The sequence below is a fragment of the Cynocephalus volans genome, chromosome 1 (genome assembly GCF_027409185.1).
Source record: "Cynocephalus volans isolate mCynVol1 chromosome 1, mCynVol1.pri, whole genome shotgun sequence".
Classification (NCBI taxonomy): Eukaryota; Metazoa; Chordata; class Mammalia; order Dermoptera; family Cynocephalidae; genus Cynocephalus; species Cynocephalus volans.
The window spans coordinates 233,559,038-233,575,230 of record NC_084460.1 but is presented as its reverse complement, the minus strand read 5'-3'; the positions used below and the strand labels follow the sequence as shown (position 1 = coordinate 233,575,230).

The 16,193-nt window shown below is 37.0% G+C and overlaps 1 protein-coding gene across 2 annotated transcripts in view; it reads left to right on the top strand.

Moving 5' to 3' along the window:
• The window catches only part of SLC38A11 (solute carrier family 38 member 11), a 52,234-nt gene that overhangs the window by 19,197 nt on the left and 16,844 nt on the right, over positions 1 to 16,193 (top strand). The gene's annotated exons all lie outside the window — the stretch shown is intronic.

The window sequence follows — 16,193 nt, the reverse complement described above, 5'->3', positions numbered from 1 at the left end:
TTCACAATTAAACTAAATATATCACTTTGAAAACCACCCTTTATTCTCTTCTAAGATTATATTCTTTAATTATTTTGTGTTAAAATGCCCTGTCATTTGTGAACTAATGGTGATAGCTGAGAGTGGTATTTATTTGTTTTTGATGTTATTATTTGGCCATGTAAAATATTAATAACTTGGCATTAGTTCCTCGAATTTTAAAAATGTTACTCATCCATGAAATTCAAGTGTATATACTGCTAATCTAAAGTACATATTTTTACGCTTCATTTATGAGAATAGATTCACCAGATAAGCACCATGTAGGTTATATTCATAGTCCTGAGAAAATGCTGGAATGAAACCAGCTTACATTGACTTTAAACACAAAATTGGATTTACACAATGCACAATAAATCTTTTTTGAATATATAAATAATACATTAGGGAGTTTTCATTACATCTTAAACATTTTCTCTATTAAACAAGACAAAGTAAAATTAATTTAAGACATAAGGCCTAGCTCAGTACAAGGAATACAGGGTCTTTAGTGAATGGTCTCTGTGAGAAAAACCAAAACGGAAACCTGATGAATAACTCTAATTGATAATGAATTCCTCAAGGTAATTTATGCTTTCCTATTGATTAATTGTTCCTCTGTGAAATTACTTCATTTTCAACTGTATATGCTTACAACAAGCTTTTTACTTTACCAGGAAAATACCAAAAATTATGCCTCAAGTTTATTTGGAAGATAGTATGCAATATCTACTCTAAGTGCATTTGATATGGCCTTTTCTTTAAAAAAGCAAACAGCTATTTTTTAGAGGATTTAAATAAGAAATATTTGTAATGTCTATATTATTTTGCTCTTTAAATAGCTATATCTTGACTCATAGTTGTATTAGTTAGCTCAGGTTGCCATAACAAAATACCATAAACCGAGTGGCTTAAACAGCAGATAATTATTTTCTCATAGTTCTGGGGGCTGGAAGTTATATATCAGGTTGCCAGCATGGCCAGATTCTGGTGAGAGCCCTCTTCCTGGTTTGCAGAAGGTAGCCTTCCTTCTGTGACCTCACATGATGGCAGAGGGAGACAACAAGATCTCTGGTGTCTCTTCTTCTAAGGGCACTAATTCTATCATGAGGGTGAAGCCCTCATGACCTCGTCTAACCTTAATTATCTCCCAAAGGCCCCATCTCCAAATATCATCATGTTGAGAGTTAGGGCTTCAACACATGAATTTGGAGGGGACACAGTTCAGTCCATAGCATTAGTGGTTTTGAAATACACCTGATACACTTCAACATGGCCATTTATACTTTCATTTAGTAAATACTTACTGAGTGCCTATTGTTTCCTGCTACTCTGCTGTGTCCTAAGAGGAAAAAAGCAGAGACAGGCATAAAATCAGCATCTGCTGCAAGTTGTTCACAATTCAATATGGAGAAAGGACTTATTTTAAAAACATAAAAGAAGAAAAAGAAATGACAGTACAATGTAATAAGTACAAAACAAAAGTATGAAAGAGGGCAGAGGCATTGCCAAAGAAGAGGGTACTTAATGTTCTGCCCAGATCAGGGAGGAAGGAAAATATAATCTGGGTGTTTTGAAAGATGAACTGGAATTCTTTCAGATATACAAGGGAGTAAAAGGCATCACAGGCCTGGAAAAGGTATATATAAAATCACAAAAGCATATATTCAATTCTACTGGTATTTATTTAATGTTTTTTTACATTAGTACTGTATTCATCTCTGGGTTTCAAAAGCTGAATTCACAGCAACAAAAAGCTAATCAATATATTGAACAGAATACAGTAAATAATAATCTTGGCTAAAATTGTTAATTGTGTAAAACTGAATTGTTTTAATTGAAACTTTTTGTTATGAAAAAATGATTCTAGGGAACAAATCATTAGGTTATCTAAAAAGGTCTCATTTGGTAAATATAGTACTATGAAGCAATATTGAGAAGAAAAAGTAGCTAAAGAAGGAGGTAACGATGTTCAACTTTGGCTTTACATTGGAATCACCTGAATAGCTTTAAAAATGACTGATGCCAGGGCCCCACCTGCAGAGATTCTGATGAAATTGGCCTAGAATTGAATTGATTATTTAGCAGTTGGTGATTCTGTGAACAAGGATCTAGAGCCTCGTGGTTTAAAGAGATTAAAATCATGAGTACACATTTTTAACTGACACATCACTTCTAAAATTAAACCAGAGATTTTAAACCAGTTATTTTAGTTACTGTTTTTGTTTTTGTTTTCAATATTTTATATACACAAAATGTCATGGGAGATACTGTTATGAATACAAGAGAAATAAAATATTTCTGCTCTCAAGGGACTCACAGTTTAGTAGAGAAGATAAAGCTATACGAATGACTATCACATAGGCAGTATGTCTTGATACAGTGGAAAGAGGAATGGGGGGTCCCCTTCCTGACAGGGTAAATGATTTTATGGCCAAAGAGCTATTTATTTCTGTTATAAACAAATTGTAGCCTATATCTGTCTGACCTTCCTCTAGGAGCAATATAATATTTTATCTGAGCCTTTGAAATTTTTCTAATAACAGGGATTATTTACTTAACTATTTCAATATTTAGATGTTAAAGAAATGTTTTTTAATGCTGTGTTCCTTTTATTTCTGTTTGAATATTACTGCAAACACATTCTGTTTGCCCTGTTTTACAATCAGGTTAATCAAATCCCATGTTCAGGGGTTGGCATAGTAGCTAGTCACATAGGTTTGCTTATAATCCATAAAATATTCTCATGTTTCATGTCTCATGAGAAATTCAATACTCCATGTGTGGTTTTCTTCATTTTTGGTTCAAATGAATGATCAGAAAAGCTATAGTTTTTTCATAGGACTTTTAAAGTGGTGTTTGAAAAAGATCCTTAAACCCACTATCAGCAAAGAGGAAGGTCTGTAATGGCTACTGGTATTGACCTTGTTACTATGGAAACACCTTTTCAGTGGTTGTGTTTTGAAAATAAAACACAATTCAATTTCCTTTTCTGTAACTCATGAGGCTATAAATTCTGCTTTTTGATATGATTTCAGATATCTTATGGTCCAATGACTTTCAGTTCATTGGAAATTATGTTGATTTTTATTGTACTTTCTAACCTTGCTTTTTAAAAATTCAGGTGGCAAGCCAATTTAATTGCTTTCCAGAAAGTGTGCTAATAGAAAAATGCAATAACACAGTTCTCCCATTTTTTTTCCATTTTTTTCTAACTAGAATCAGAGGCATTATCTCTGTGAAAATGTTCATTCAGTGCCTCATTAATACTTAATTCTTTATATTCAGAATGGAAATGATAACGTGCAGTCCAAATTCACAACCATTTTCCCTTCATATGACATCTCTTTTCAGCATTGAAATCAGTAATGTGGTATTCCAAACATAATTCCAAAAAGTGTGTCTACATTTTCAACAGGCATTTATGCATATTAAATGTGCCTTCCTCAAGGACCTCAACACATATTAGTTTCATTGCCCCTTATGCATTCTAACACTGAAATTCTACAAGTTGATACTACACGTAAAGAAGAACTAGAGTGGATTAAAGAAAGGATATGAGTACGTATTTGAGGAAGGGAATGATTAGTTCTGACAAATGCTAACCACTGAATTTTTTGGTGGTGTATAAATTATTGTCCTTTTTGATGCAAATTACAATAACTATATAGCTGTAACTGGCTGAAGTGAAAGGGAATTTATTGACTCAACCGTAAAGTTTAAGGTTAGTTCTATTACTGGGTATGGTTAGATTTAGGAGCTCAATTGAAAAAAATCAGACACAGTTTCTCTTTTTTCATCTCTTGGCTCTGCTTTCTGTTTTAGCTGTAGTTTCTAAAAGTCTTTCTCCCTCACTGTGACAAGATGGCAGCAGCAATCTCAACCTACATTCATTCAAGTCCAAGTTTATACAATAAAAAGGGAGCTTCATCTTTTAGGATACCTCCAACTCACTCCCAAAATTAGCTCTGAAATGAGGATCCATGATGATCCCAGACACTATCATCGTGGCCTGTGCTGAGTTGCTTGTGTTTAGGTCACATGCCCACCCTTGGAGCTGAGGATAGAGTCAACCCAAGTAAAGCCCCTGGACTGAGTGTAGAGAAAAGGATGGTCCCAAAGGAAACCAGTGATGCTAGGAGAAGAGGGAGTAGCCATTGCATGGTGCAAACCACAGAAGTCCACTTCAGATGATAGGAATTTCAATCAAATGGTATGGGTGGAAGCCAGCTTAGAGAGAATCGAGATGTAAGTGAATGATAGGAAAGTGAATTTGGAAAATCCTTCTCCTCCTCCTCCCCCTCCTGTACCTCCTCCTCTGCCTCTTCCTCATCCTCCTTCTTCTTCCTCTATGAAGAGCCTCAATGAATGAATGAAAGTAACATGGCAAAACAGTGGCTTGAGCGAGTAAGACCTCTGGAAAAAAATACCTTTTTTGTTATGTGAGATACTGAGCATGTTATAGACCAAGCCAAAAGATGGAGCCTAAAGTCCTCTGGGCCCTTGCAAGATTGGAGTTTACAATGTAGTTAGGGTAATCCTTGAAGAGGAGCTAGGATACTTCGTCCACCTGGAAAACAGGATAAGAACATGGACAGTAAAATGTGTGTGTATCTTATGTTTCTCACTACACTGTAAGCTCAGGTGAACAGAGATCACATTTGCTTTGCTCATACTGTACACCCATTAGTCAGCAGAATGCCTAACACAGAATTAGAATTCAGCAAAGAATTACTGATTGATCAATTGAATACATGGATGATCTATGTGCCTTCTTGTTTTAGTCCATTCAACTTGGGAATTGACTGACCAAAATTTTGAAATAATGAAATAGTAAAAATTTCATGCAAAAATGTTCACTGTCAAAGAAAATTTTCCTAAGGCTACTTCCATGCTGGCAAAATTTTCTAACTCATTTGCTAAAATACCATTTGACTGCAGGTTCTGTTGCAGTATTCAAGCTAGCGGTATGTTTCACCAGACATATTGCCCACATGAAAAAACACATAGAACCATTGTTTTACTTGAGTCTACATGAAAATAGGAAAAACACCAGCAAGACAATAAATTCTCAGAGAGGATTAATCCAGTCACTGTAAGTGTTCCTGAAGCTGGAGGAACAGCCCAGGCTGCTCAGTGTTAAGTACTCATTTTACCTATCATCTCATATTTTTGTAAATGGCTGCCTTAGTGAGGTTTGTTTGCCACCTGCCTGTTATTCCACTTAGAAGCCAGCCTGGTCTCTGGTACAGATTCATAACCAAAGAGCAAAAATAGAGTAGCCTGTCCTCTGAACCAATAACAACTTATTAAATGTCTAACTGATGCCAGTCCCTCTTCTAAGTACTAGGGCTGCAAAGATGAAGAAAGCACAGTCCCTCGCCTCAGATCCCTATATTTATGGAACAAATGTGAAAGATCTCAATATAATATGCAATAGAATTATCATGGGCAAGTGCTATTGAAATGACCCAACCTGTGCAGGCAGGGAATATTTGAGAATAAGATAATATGTGATCTGCTGTTAGAAAATATGCATGGACATTAGTTGGGTCAAAAAAGGAGGTAGGAAGGAGTAATGGTAGGGAGAGGCTGGAAGGTACTGTTGGAGGAGATGGGTGAGGCCCAGCAAAGTGATGTATATAACAGCAGAGGAAGTTCAAGTTTATAACATTAGCAGCAACTTGGAGAGGAGGGATACTTTGCCATTGGTTGGGGAAGCTAGTATTTAAAAATAAAGTTTCTTCCTTGACAATTTTCTCAAAAACTCTATCTTGCTTTTATGTTGCTTGTCAGATACATTTTTATCATAGTTTTAACAACTGTCATGTCTCCTGAACTGCCGAAGAACGTGCTGTCCTCACCCAGTCTTAGTCCATTTGTGCTGCTATAGCAAAACATCACAGACTGGGTAACATAAAGAACAGACATTTATTTCTCAGAGTTCTGGAGGCTGGAAAGTCCAAGATCACATCACTGGCATTTGCTGTCTGATGAGGGCTGCTCTCTCTGCTTCCAAAATGGTGCTTTAAACTCCACTTCCTCTGGAGGGGACAAAGGCTGTGTCTTCACATGGTGAAAGGGACAGCAGGGAAAAAAGGGGCTGAACCCACTCCTCAAGCCATTTAATAATAATGCTAATCCCATCGGACACTGCCTCATGGCCTAATCACCTCCTAAAGGTCCTTCCTTCTTAACACTGTTGCTCTGGGGATTGTTTCACCATGAGTTTTGGAGGGAGCACTTACATGCAAACCATAGCACCCACTGACCCCTACTTTCCCATCACCACCAACTACATAGCTTCTGTGTCTGGGAAGTAACTAGAATTTTGGTGATTCTGAGATGAAAGTTTGGCAGAGTGTGAAAGGAAATGAGCCTAGAGAGTTTGACAGAGACCAAGATGAAAGGAAAGCTTTGTGTGTAGTGGCAAGAAACTGGGACTTGTTCTTTAGTGGATGGGGCATTGAAAGTTCTTAAGCAGGAGAGTGACCAGATCAAGTCTCCATTTTAATTAGACTTCTCTTGTAGCAGAGGTGAGGGCTGATAGGGGTATAGAGATGTGGAAGGAGGCTGTCTATAGCAAATGTTCGGGCAAAAGACAACTGGCACAGTACAAGGACAAGCCTGGTAGAAATGAAAGGGAGGAGAAAATTCAAATAATTTTAAGCTAGTAAAATCAGTAGGACTTAGTGACTGAATGAGCAGATCAGGAGTTACCTAGGGTGACACCAGGATTTCCAGCTTGGGCAATTAGACTGGTATATGGTCCAGCACTCACTGTCAGAGGGAGAAAATGGAAGAGTTTGTTCAGTCAATTAACATTAATTAAAAGCCTGCTGGGTCAGACATTCCTCTAGGTACTCCAGCTGTGAAGACCAGTATAGCACAGTCTCTTTCTGCAAAGCTCTTATAAATTATTGAAGGTGGGGTGGGGTGAATAAGCATATAAAAGTTAACCTCAATAGACTATTTAATAGAAATATGAGCAGGGTCCTATGGAAATATAAAGGGCCCTAACTTCTTTTAAGTTATTTACCATGATAGAAGAGGAAGCAGATGTGGGGAAAATGTAGAAAGGTTTTAATATTTTGCTATCTTGATTTTGTGTCACCCTTGGTGGTGTTGGGGGTTTAGGGGATGGAGTAGATGTCACCCAGAGTTTTGGAATGCAAGTCTGGAATTTAGGGAGATTCTGTGTGGACAAGACTGTACAGGGTCAGTGTACAAGGTGAGGAGAGGTGCAACCCAAGTAGAACCTCAATGGAGAATAATTATCTGGAGCTCACATCTGAAATTACATTTATTTTTAGTATAAACTCACATGGTATTTTAGGTATTTTAATTTTGTTTTGTGGGAAAACACAGTAGAGAACCAAAGCAATACCCATAGTTATAACAAGTTTCCATTATATTAAAAAAGTGAAGACTGGCTGGTCAGCTCAGTTGCTTAGAGTGCAGCCTTGTAACACCAAGGTCAGGGGATCGGATCCCCATACTGGACAGTCACCCCCCCAAAAAAAGTGAAATCCTGCCCCCTCCCATCCATGCTCTGCCTGTTTAACCAACAGAGATAAACACCAATTTTTATAGAGTTGACAGAGGAATTGGAGACAGTAGTATAAAAAAAAAAAAAAAAAAGTAGATAACAATAAGAATCAAGAGTTTGGTGTCCTGAAAGGCAAAAGGAAGTATTTGTGATGTTTATGGGGCCAAGCTGTGCAATCATTTTATATGAATTGTATTAAAAAAAATTATGTTTTGGCAAAAACAGTATAAAGTTCCATGTAAATTTTAACTCAAAATTAGCTTTTTAAAAAAATTTGTGTTTTAGTAAAATGGATCAGTTTTGATATTTAGAGTGATTGCCAAGAAGAATTTTCCTGAGCAGTTTTATATGTTTATGTAAGCTTCAGTTGTCAATAGAATACAATTGGCAAACAAGTGAGCCAGAACCCAGGGAGTGGCAAAGAGCTATCAGCTGCAGCCCAGCTGGGGAAGTGGTCAGATCTGCTATTCGCAGCTTGTGGTGTGACAGGAAATGTGGAGCCTCTGTTTGTGTGCCATCCAGAGCACTCAACTCCCACATGTGTCTGGTTGAAGAGGTTAAGATATAAGGCTCTTGCAGCAAAAATGCAGGCTCTGCCAGAATTGTGTAATTTGGATGGTTCCTCTGTATAGCCGTAGAGAGTTCAGGCAGGTACCCTGGAGAGGTGTGATATTGTTTGATCCTCTTGATCCAGGGGTCTAACCTTCTGAGGATTAGAAGCAATCACCCTGAAGCTTGTTGTCATCAATCTATGAAGATTGAAGGTACATTTGCTAGGACTTGCTTCCTATAACTTACCTTACAGCTACTCAACTGTTGTGAAGATGAGGAGTTTGTCTTTCAGAACAGGGTGAAATGCCTGAATCCAGGAATCCAAATTGAGACAGCTCCCTAAAACCTCTTCATTCCCAGTCCACATACGAACAAAAGGTTTCCTAAAACTATATAACTATATAACTAAGCATCCAATTATATTTTTTCAGAGTAAGGGGAGCAATCATTTTTTAAAAAGTATTTGCCACGCTGAGGCTGCAAACGTCCATAAGTTAGTCTTTATTTTTGTTAGTACAGGCATATACTGGTAATATTGCAGGTTCAGCTCAAGACCACCACAGTAAAATGAATATCACAACAGAGTGAGGCACACAAATTGTGTGGTTTCCCAGTGCATGTAAAAGTTATGTTTATGCTATACTGTAGTCTATTAAGTGTGCAATAGCATTGTGTCTAAAAAAATGTTCATACCTTAATTTAAAAATACTTTATTGCTAAAAAAAAAAAAAAAAAAAAAAAAAAAAAAAAAGCTGACAATCATCTGAGCCTTCAGCGAGTTGTAATCTTTTTGTTTGTGGAGGGTCTTGCCTCGATGTTGACGGCTGCTGACTAATCAGGGCAGTGGTTACTGAAGGTTGGGATGGCTGTGGCAATTTCTTAAAATAAGACAATAAAGTTTGCCATATCGATTGACTCTTCCTTTCATGAGATTTCTCTGTAGCATATGACACTGACTGATAGCATTTTACCCACAGTAGAGCTTGTTTCAAAATTGGAGTCAATTAAAGTAGTGTAATATTCTAAATCTTTTGTCATTTCAACAATGTTCACAATATCTTCACAAAGAGTAGATTTCATCTCAAGGAGCCACTTTCTTTGCTCATCCATAAGAAGCAACGCCTCATACGTTCAAGTTTTATCATGAAATTGCAGTAATTCAGTCACATCTTCAGGCTCCACTTCTAATTATAGTTCTCTTGCTGTTTCCACCACACTTGCACTGACTTCTGCCACTGAAGTCTTAAACCCCTCAAAGTCATCCACGAAGATTGGAATAAACTTCTACCAAACTCCCGTTAATGGTTGATATTTTTGACCTCCTGCCATGAATCACAAATGTTCTTAATGGCATCTAGAATGGTGAATCCTTTCCAGATTTTTAATTTACTTCACCCAGATCCATCAAAGGAATCACTATCTATGGCAGTTGTAGCCTTATGAAATGTAGTTCTTATGTAATAAGTCTTGAAAGTTGAAATTAATCCTTGATTCATGGGCTGCAGAATTGTGTTAGTAGACATGAAAACAACATTAATCTCCTTTTACATCTCCATCAGAGCTCTTGGGTGACAATGCACCTTTTCAATGAACAGCAATATTTTGAAAGGATTTTTTTTTTTTTTTTTCCTGAACAGTAGATCTCAAAAATGGGCTCAAAATATTAAGTAAACTAGGCCGTAAACAAATGTGCTGTCATCCAGGCTTTGTTGTTCCATTTATAGTGCACAAGCAGAGGAGGTTGAGCATAATTTTAAGGGTCCTAGGATTTTTGGAGAGGTAAATGAACATTGGCGTCAACTTAAAGTCACCAGCCGCATTAGCCCCTCACAGGATAGTCAGCTTGTCCTCTGAAACTCTGAAGCCAGGCATTGATTTCTCCTCTCTAGCTATGAAAGTCCTAGATGAAGTCTTCTTCCAATATAAGGCTGCTTCATCTTCACTGAAGATCTGTTGTTTAGTATAGCCACTTTCATCAGTGATCTTAACCAGATCTAGATAACTTGCTGCAGCTTTTACATCAGCACTTGGTGATTCACCTTGTACTTTCATGTTACAAAAACAGCTTGTTTCCTTAAGCCTCATAAACTAACCTCTGCTAGCTCAGACTTTTCTTCTGCAGCTTCCTCACCTCTTTCAGCTTTCATAGAATTGAATAGAGCCAGGGCCTTGCTCTGGATTAGGCTTTGGCATAAGGAAATGTGGTAGTTGGTTTGATCTTCTACTCAGACCTCCCAAACATTTTCCACATCAGCAATAAGAGTGTTTTGTTTTCCTATTTCTGTGTTCACTGGAGTAGCACTTTTAATTTCCTTTAACAACTTTGCCTGTGCATTCACAGTGTGGCTGTTTGGCACAAGAGGCCTGGTTTGGCTTTAGATGTGCCTTTCTCACTAACCTTAGTCATTTCTAGCTTTTGATTTAAAGTAAGAGATGTGTGACTCTTCCTTTCACTTGAACACTTAGAGGCCACTCTAAGCGGCCTGGGGTTATTAATTGGCCTAATTTCAATATCATTATGTCTCAGTGAATAGCGAGGCCTGAAGAGAAGGAGAGAGATGGGGGAACGGCCGGCCAGTGGAGCAGTCAGGGCACACATTTATGCATTAAGTTCTCTGTCTTACATAGGCCCTGTTCATGGTACCCCCAAAACAATTAGAATAGCAACATCAGTGGTCACTGATCACAGCTCACTGTAACATATAATAATAATGAAAAAGTTTGAAATATTGCAAGAATTACCAAAATGTGACACATTGCACGTGCTGTTGGAAAATGGCATGATAGGGTTGCCACAAACCTTCAATTCATAAAAACATGGTATCTGTGAAGTGGAGTAAAGAGAAGTACGATCAAATGAAACAGGCCGTATTAAAATATTTTAAAGCATTGTTGCTAAAATGGTCTGAATTTTATAGTAGCCTCCATTGTGTTGCCATGATGTTTATAGAGCTTTGTAAGGTATTATAAATGGTCTGCTTCTTTTCAATATTACTTGTACTTACATTTATTCAATGTATTTATTTTTCTCAAAAGAATACATTCACATATTTTTATAAAACCAAACATGACAAATGGTTTTTGTGATCATGGTATCTCCCCTGCCAGGTAAGTATGACAAATGGTTTTTAATGAAATAGTGCAGCCTCCTACTAAATCTTTTCCTACCTCAACCCTTTAAGCCTATCTTTTGGCATTCATGTCTTTATTTCTAGGTTTTATGCTTGTAACTGCTCGTTCTGGACTCTCCCTGTTGTCTTCTCTTACAGTAGATGAGGATTTAGCTCTCTGAAGTTATCTTTCCTATTCTCACATGTCATAATACATAATAATTGTCCTAGGCTACAAGGATCAATAACGAGGGTGTGCCAGTCCACAGCTGAGCAGGCAATTGCTGAGTGGATATCCTTGCAGAAGTGTTTTTGTGTGTAAGGTTGTGAGGGCCTGTGCATAAGGTTGTGGTTTTTGCAGAGTTTTCTGTGGTAATTCTTATCAGGAATTTATGCAGGAGAACCCTCTTTTCATGGCCTTGTGCAGTCTTTGTCAGGGTTTTGTTTAACACAGTTGACTCCATTTTGATTCTGACAACTTTTCAGAGTTTGTAACCATGTTTAGCTGGATGTCCCGTTTAGCTTTTGCATTCAATCTTTTTATTACTCCTTTTCCAAATGCTCAAACGTATAAGATAATCTATCAGTTTTATTATTTTCCTGGAGACCTTCCTTCCAGAGCTTTCTGTCCTCTCACTTCCTTCTAGACAGATTGACTTCTCAGCTTACCCCACTGTCATCCTCCCACTTCCTTTTGCCTCTGTCTTGTGTCAGATGCCCTCTATCCAGGATCCCAGATCTTCCATTTTTCATTGCGTTCTCTTTTTCCCCTGGAACATCCTTAATAGCTTTCTGGTGTCTCTGAGTCCTGCACAAACAGGATTTTGCAAAGTGAATTAGCTGTCTCTCATCATAAGCTCCCTCTGTGTGGTATAACGTCTTCCATTCTCAACAGTTACCACATCAACATCCGCTTTCCTTTTCACAAAATGTCTTCTCCACTGATGCCTCTTCTGCCAACATCCTCTTCCCCTTGAATTTATCCCCCTGTTAAATTCTTCTAGTAGCATGTTAGTGGAGTCTCAGGAGAGAAATAAACTTATGTTGCTCATCTACCCATGTTTAATTGGATATCCAAGTTTAATTTTTGATTATAAATTTGCATGAGGGTTTAAGTACAAATTTAAACATTTTATTTTAAATATATTTTCCACTGTACAGAGTTATTTCATGTTTTGTGGGACTCACTCTATGCTATGAAGGACAGCAGAGTTAGTCTATTAAAGAAGGATGGTTAAATAATTCTCTCTTAAAATTTATCCAATTGCTGGATTACCCAGTTCCGTTCTTTGCCTTTTAGTATATAGCCCCTATTAGTCTATACTTGATCAAGAGATTAGGAAAGAAAAGGAAGAGCAAGTATCATCTGTATTAGTGCCTAACTGAAAGCTTTGGGAAGAGATGTCTGTGAAAGGCAGTGACTAAAATAAGATTTTATCCTGCTCTGCAGGATATTTCTTTACTTAGTAGCCCAAATTGGAAATTGATTACTTGTGCCTATTTATGCATTCAATGAAAGTTCATTTTGGTAAAAATCATGAGGAACTAATTTTCCATTGCATTCAAAGACCATTAAACGCACACACACACACACTAAAAATGTATAATATGTGTGAGGCCACGTCACCTCAAGAAAACAAAATGTAGGACCTCCAATAATTCCTGAAAGTGAAACTGTAAGTTTTCTGATCAAGTAGGTAGCCTCTGGCTCTCTTTAAAAACTACTAGGTGTTCAAAAAATAACTTAAATGTCATTGAATTTAAAATTTTATCAATGTCAATATAAATATTCTCTTTTATAATTTCATCCTTTAATTGTAATATTTTTTAACTTTTAGCTTTTAAATATGTCTCTTGCTATAGGTTTCGGTAGACATTTTTTATCAGATTAAGGAAATTCTATTTTATTAATAGCTTGCTTAGCATATTTATCAAAATACTGAATCATATGCTTTTTAGCAGATTCCTTATGCCCCTTATCCAATCTCTTCCCACTGTAATAACCACAGGTTTGTTCTTTCCTTCTGATGATAGATTTACTGTTTCTCTGTTGATTTGTTGACTAGAGGATCAGTCCAGTACTGAGAGAGCTGTGTTTAGGTCCCCCACTATTATCATATGGCAGATGCTTCTTTTATTACTGTGGAGTGTGTTTTGTGGAGAAAAAGGACCTCTCTTCTTCTTCTTCTTTTTTTTTTTTTTTTTTTTTTGGTCTCTGCTGGTGACTTTCCGTATGTCAATGCAGTCGAGTGTCTGGTGTGCCGTCTGCACAGTGGCTGTGACTGCTATAGCAACTAGCTGCTTTTGTGGCAGCTATGACAATTGTGGGCTACTTGTGTGGAAATAGTGTTTTTGATGTGCTTTTTACCTGGTTGTGGCTGGGTTTCCCTTCCCCCAGCTCCTGCCTCAGCACCCCGGCAGGGCCCTGGGGAGGTAGCAGCAGTGTGCCTGCTTGCGGCTCCATATTCTTTTTATATATTTTTAAATGGTTGTAAACTTTTTTTCCTCTATTGATCTGTTAATGTGACAAATTACATTAATATCTATTAATGTTTCTGTTGTAAAGCTATATTTGTATTTATTTAGAAAAAGCCATGCTTAGTCATGAGTTTTGATCTTATAAACGGCTTGACTGCATTTGGTAACATTTCATTTTGTATTTCAGCATCTATAGGCTAAAGTCAGAAGGTCTATAACTTCATTTTTTTCATCCAGGTTAGGTGTCAAGGTTTCAACAATTTCATATAAAATATACCAGGGAAATCTTTCTCTCTTTTTTTCCTGTGGAACTATTTGTTTCTGGAACTCAATCTTGGCTGTTCTATAAATGATTGGAAAGCCATATTCAATATCTCTTTCCTTCTCTTCCCCTAGATTTGGACACATGTATTTTCCTGTCAATAATATCTTTCTGGGCACTTTCCATCTTATAAAATCAACATCACTAAGATGAAAAATCCAAAATTATCCCTTGGTATTGTTTTATACTCCAGGAATATACTCAAGGAACCATATGGACCAGGAAAAAAACTTAAATGGGAGGAGAAAAAAATCAAACTCCTATATTTTAATTACTAATATAAGATTTAAAAAGTAGGACACCACCACAATTTATACTGAGGGGAAAAATGAATATTTTTCACATATAGAAGCCCTAACAGAGAATGCATATCATTTAAAACATATTAGAAAGTTAGACAATCTTTAACTTTCCACAGCTGTTAATGCGGCCTGATCTAAATTATTTGCTAAGGATCATGGACAAAATACGTATGTTTTCCATATTAACATTGACTTAACAGGTATGCTGTCTTTCAGTGTTGACTGCAATAAGAGTAGTGCAGGCAGCAGGTGGCAGCATTTTCCACTCCAAAAACTGGGAATTGGAGCAATCATGTAACAGTTGGAGGCTTCCCTCGCGGACTAGCCTTTCTGTAAAGTTCCTTTGTGTCTATAACTGCTCATTTCACATGGGAAAAGAAAGATAATGTAATGTGTAAATCCTGCAAACTTTGACAAAACAAACAGCATTTTTTGGTGTGTCTTCTTTATGGAGACTAGATACCAAATTTATGAAAAAGATGGGTTTTAATCTTTAGAATTCCTCTTTTATTTAAAACCCCCGGTACCTCTATGTTTTCTAGGCCCCTTGTCCTGTCCCCATCTTCTATTTTCACGCATTCTTTTGGGTCTCTCTCAAGCATTTCTTTTTTATTTTTATTTTTTTTTAAAGATGACCGGTAAGGGGATCTCAACCCTTGGCTTGGTGTTGTTAGTACCACGCTCAGCCAGTGAGTGAACCGGCCATCCCTATATGGGATACGAACCCATGGCCTTGGTGTTATCAGCACCACACTCTCCCGAGTGAGCCACAGGCCAGCCCAAGCCTTTCTTTTCCAGGGAAGTTGGCCATACTTTTAGATTTCTACCTTTTATTAAATAACAGTGGATAACAATAACAATATGAGTACATAATGATGATAAAACTAACAACCATTTATTGAACATGTACTGTGTGATGGAGTCTTCTGGAAGTTTTACATATTTTTTTTCTCATTTAATCTACACAATAACAATGAATTAGGTACTACTATTATCTCCATTTTTTAGATATAGCAATTGAAGCACAGAGAGGTCAAATAACTTGCCTAAGATCACACAGCTAGTAAGTGGAAGAGGCCAGAAGAACAACACAGGCTATTTAACCTTGGAGCCTGTCCTATCCATTGTTACCCAAGGGTGTGTTAATCAGGTAGGCCAATTCCTGCTGAAACAGAATATTTTTTTTTTTTTTTTTTTTTTTGTGAAACAGAATATTTTAATTCCACTAAGATATAGTCTGCTTCAAGCTATTTAAAGTGCATATATTTCCAAAACGCCTTTGAGAAATGAATCACAGGTGGGAATTTGGGGTCACTGACAGACATGGAATAGATCCTAGGAAAAACAGACCAAGAAGATAAGTCTCAACCTCTTCACTTATTATCTGTGGAAGCTTGGCAAGTTAGATCACCACCCAGGGCTTGACTTTCCTCATGTATTGAATAATAATGCTTCAGTGTTGTTGTGAAAATTTAAATGAGATAATACAGCAGAGTTCCCAAAACATAGTCAGTGCATCCTAACTTAGTATTAGTTCATGTCTACCTTCCTCAAACTGTAGTGCTCACTAAATTTTCCTTGGGTAGTATGAGCTTGGAAAAATAAAAGGGATTAAAAGACAATAACTGGGCATTATTAGTTTTTGTATCTCCCCTCAATAAGTATCTCAACTGGTGAGTGCGTATTAAGTGTTTGTCATTAAACTGATGAGCAAATAAATTCACAAAATTCCATAGTCAATGGATATTTTACATAAGTAATAATAGAATCTGTTCGAGTATTTGACATGCATTTTAGAGTACTGTTGATGTTCCTGGGAAATTTATTTACTATTAAATAAGATTAATGGGGGCCCCTTATTA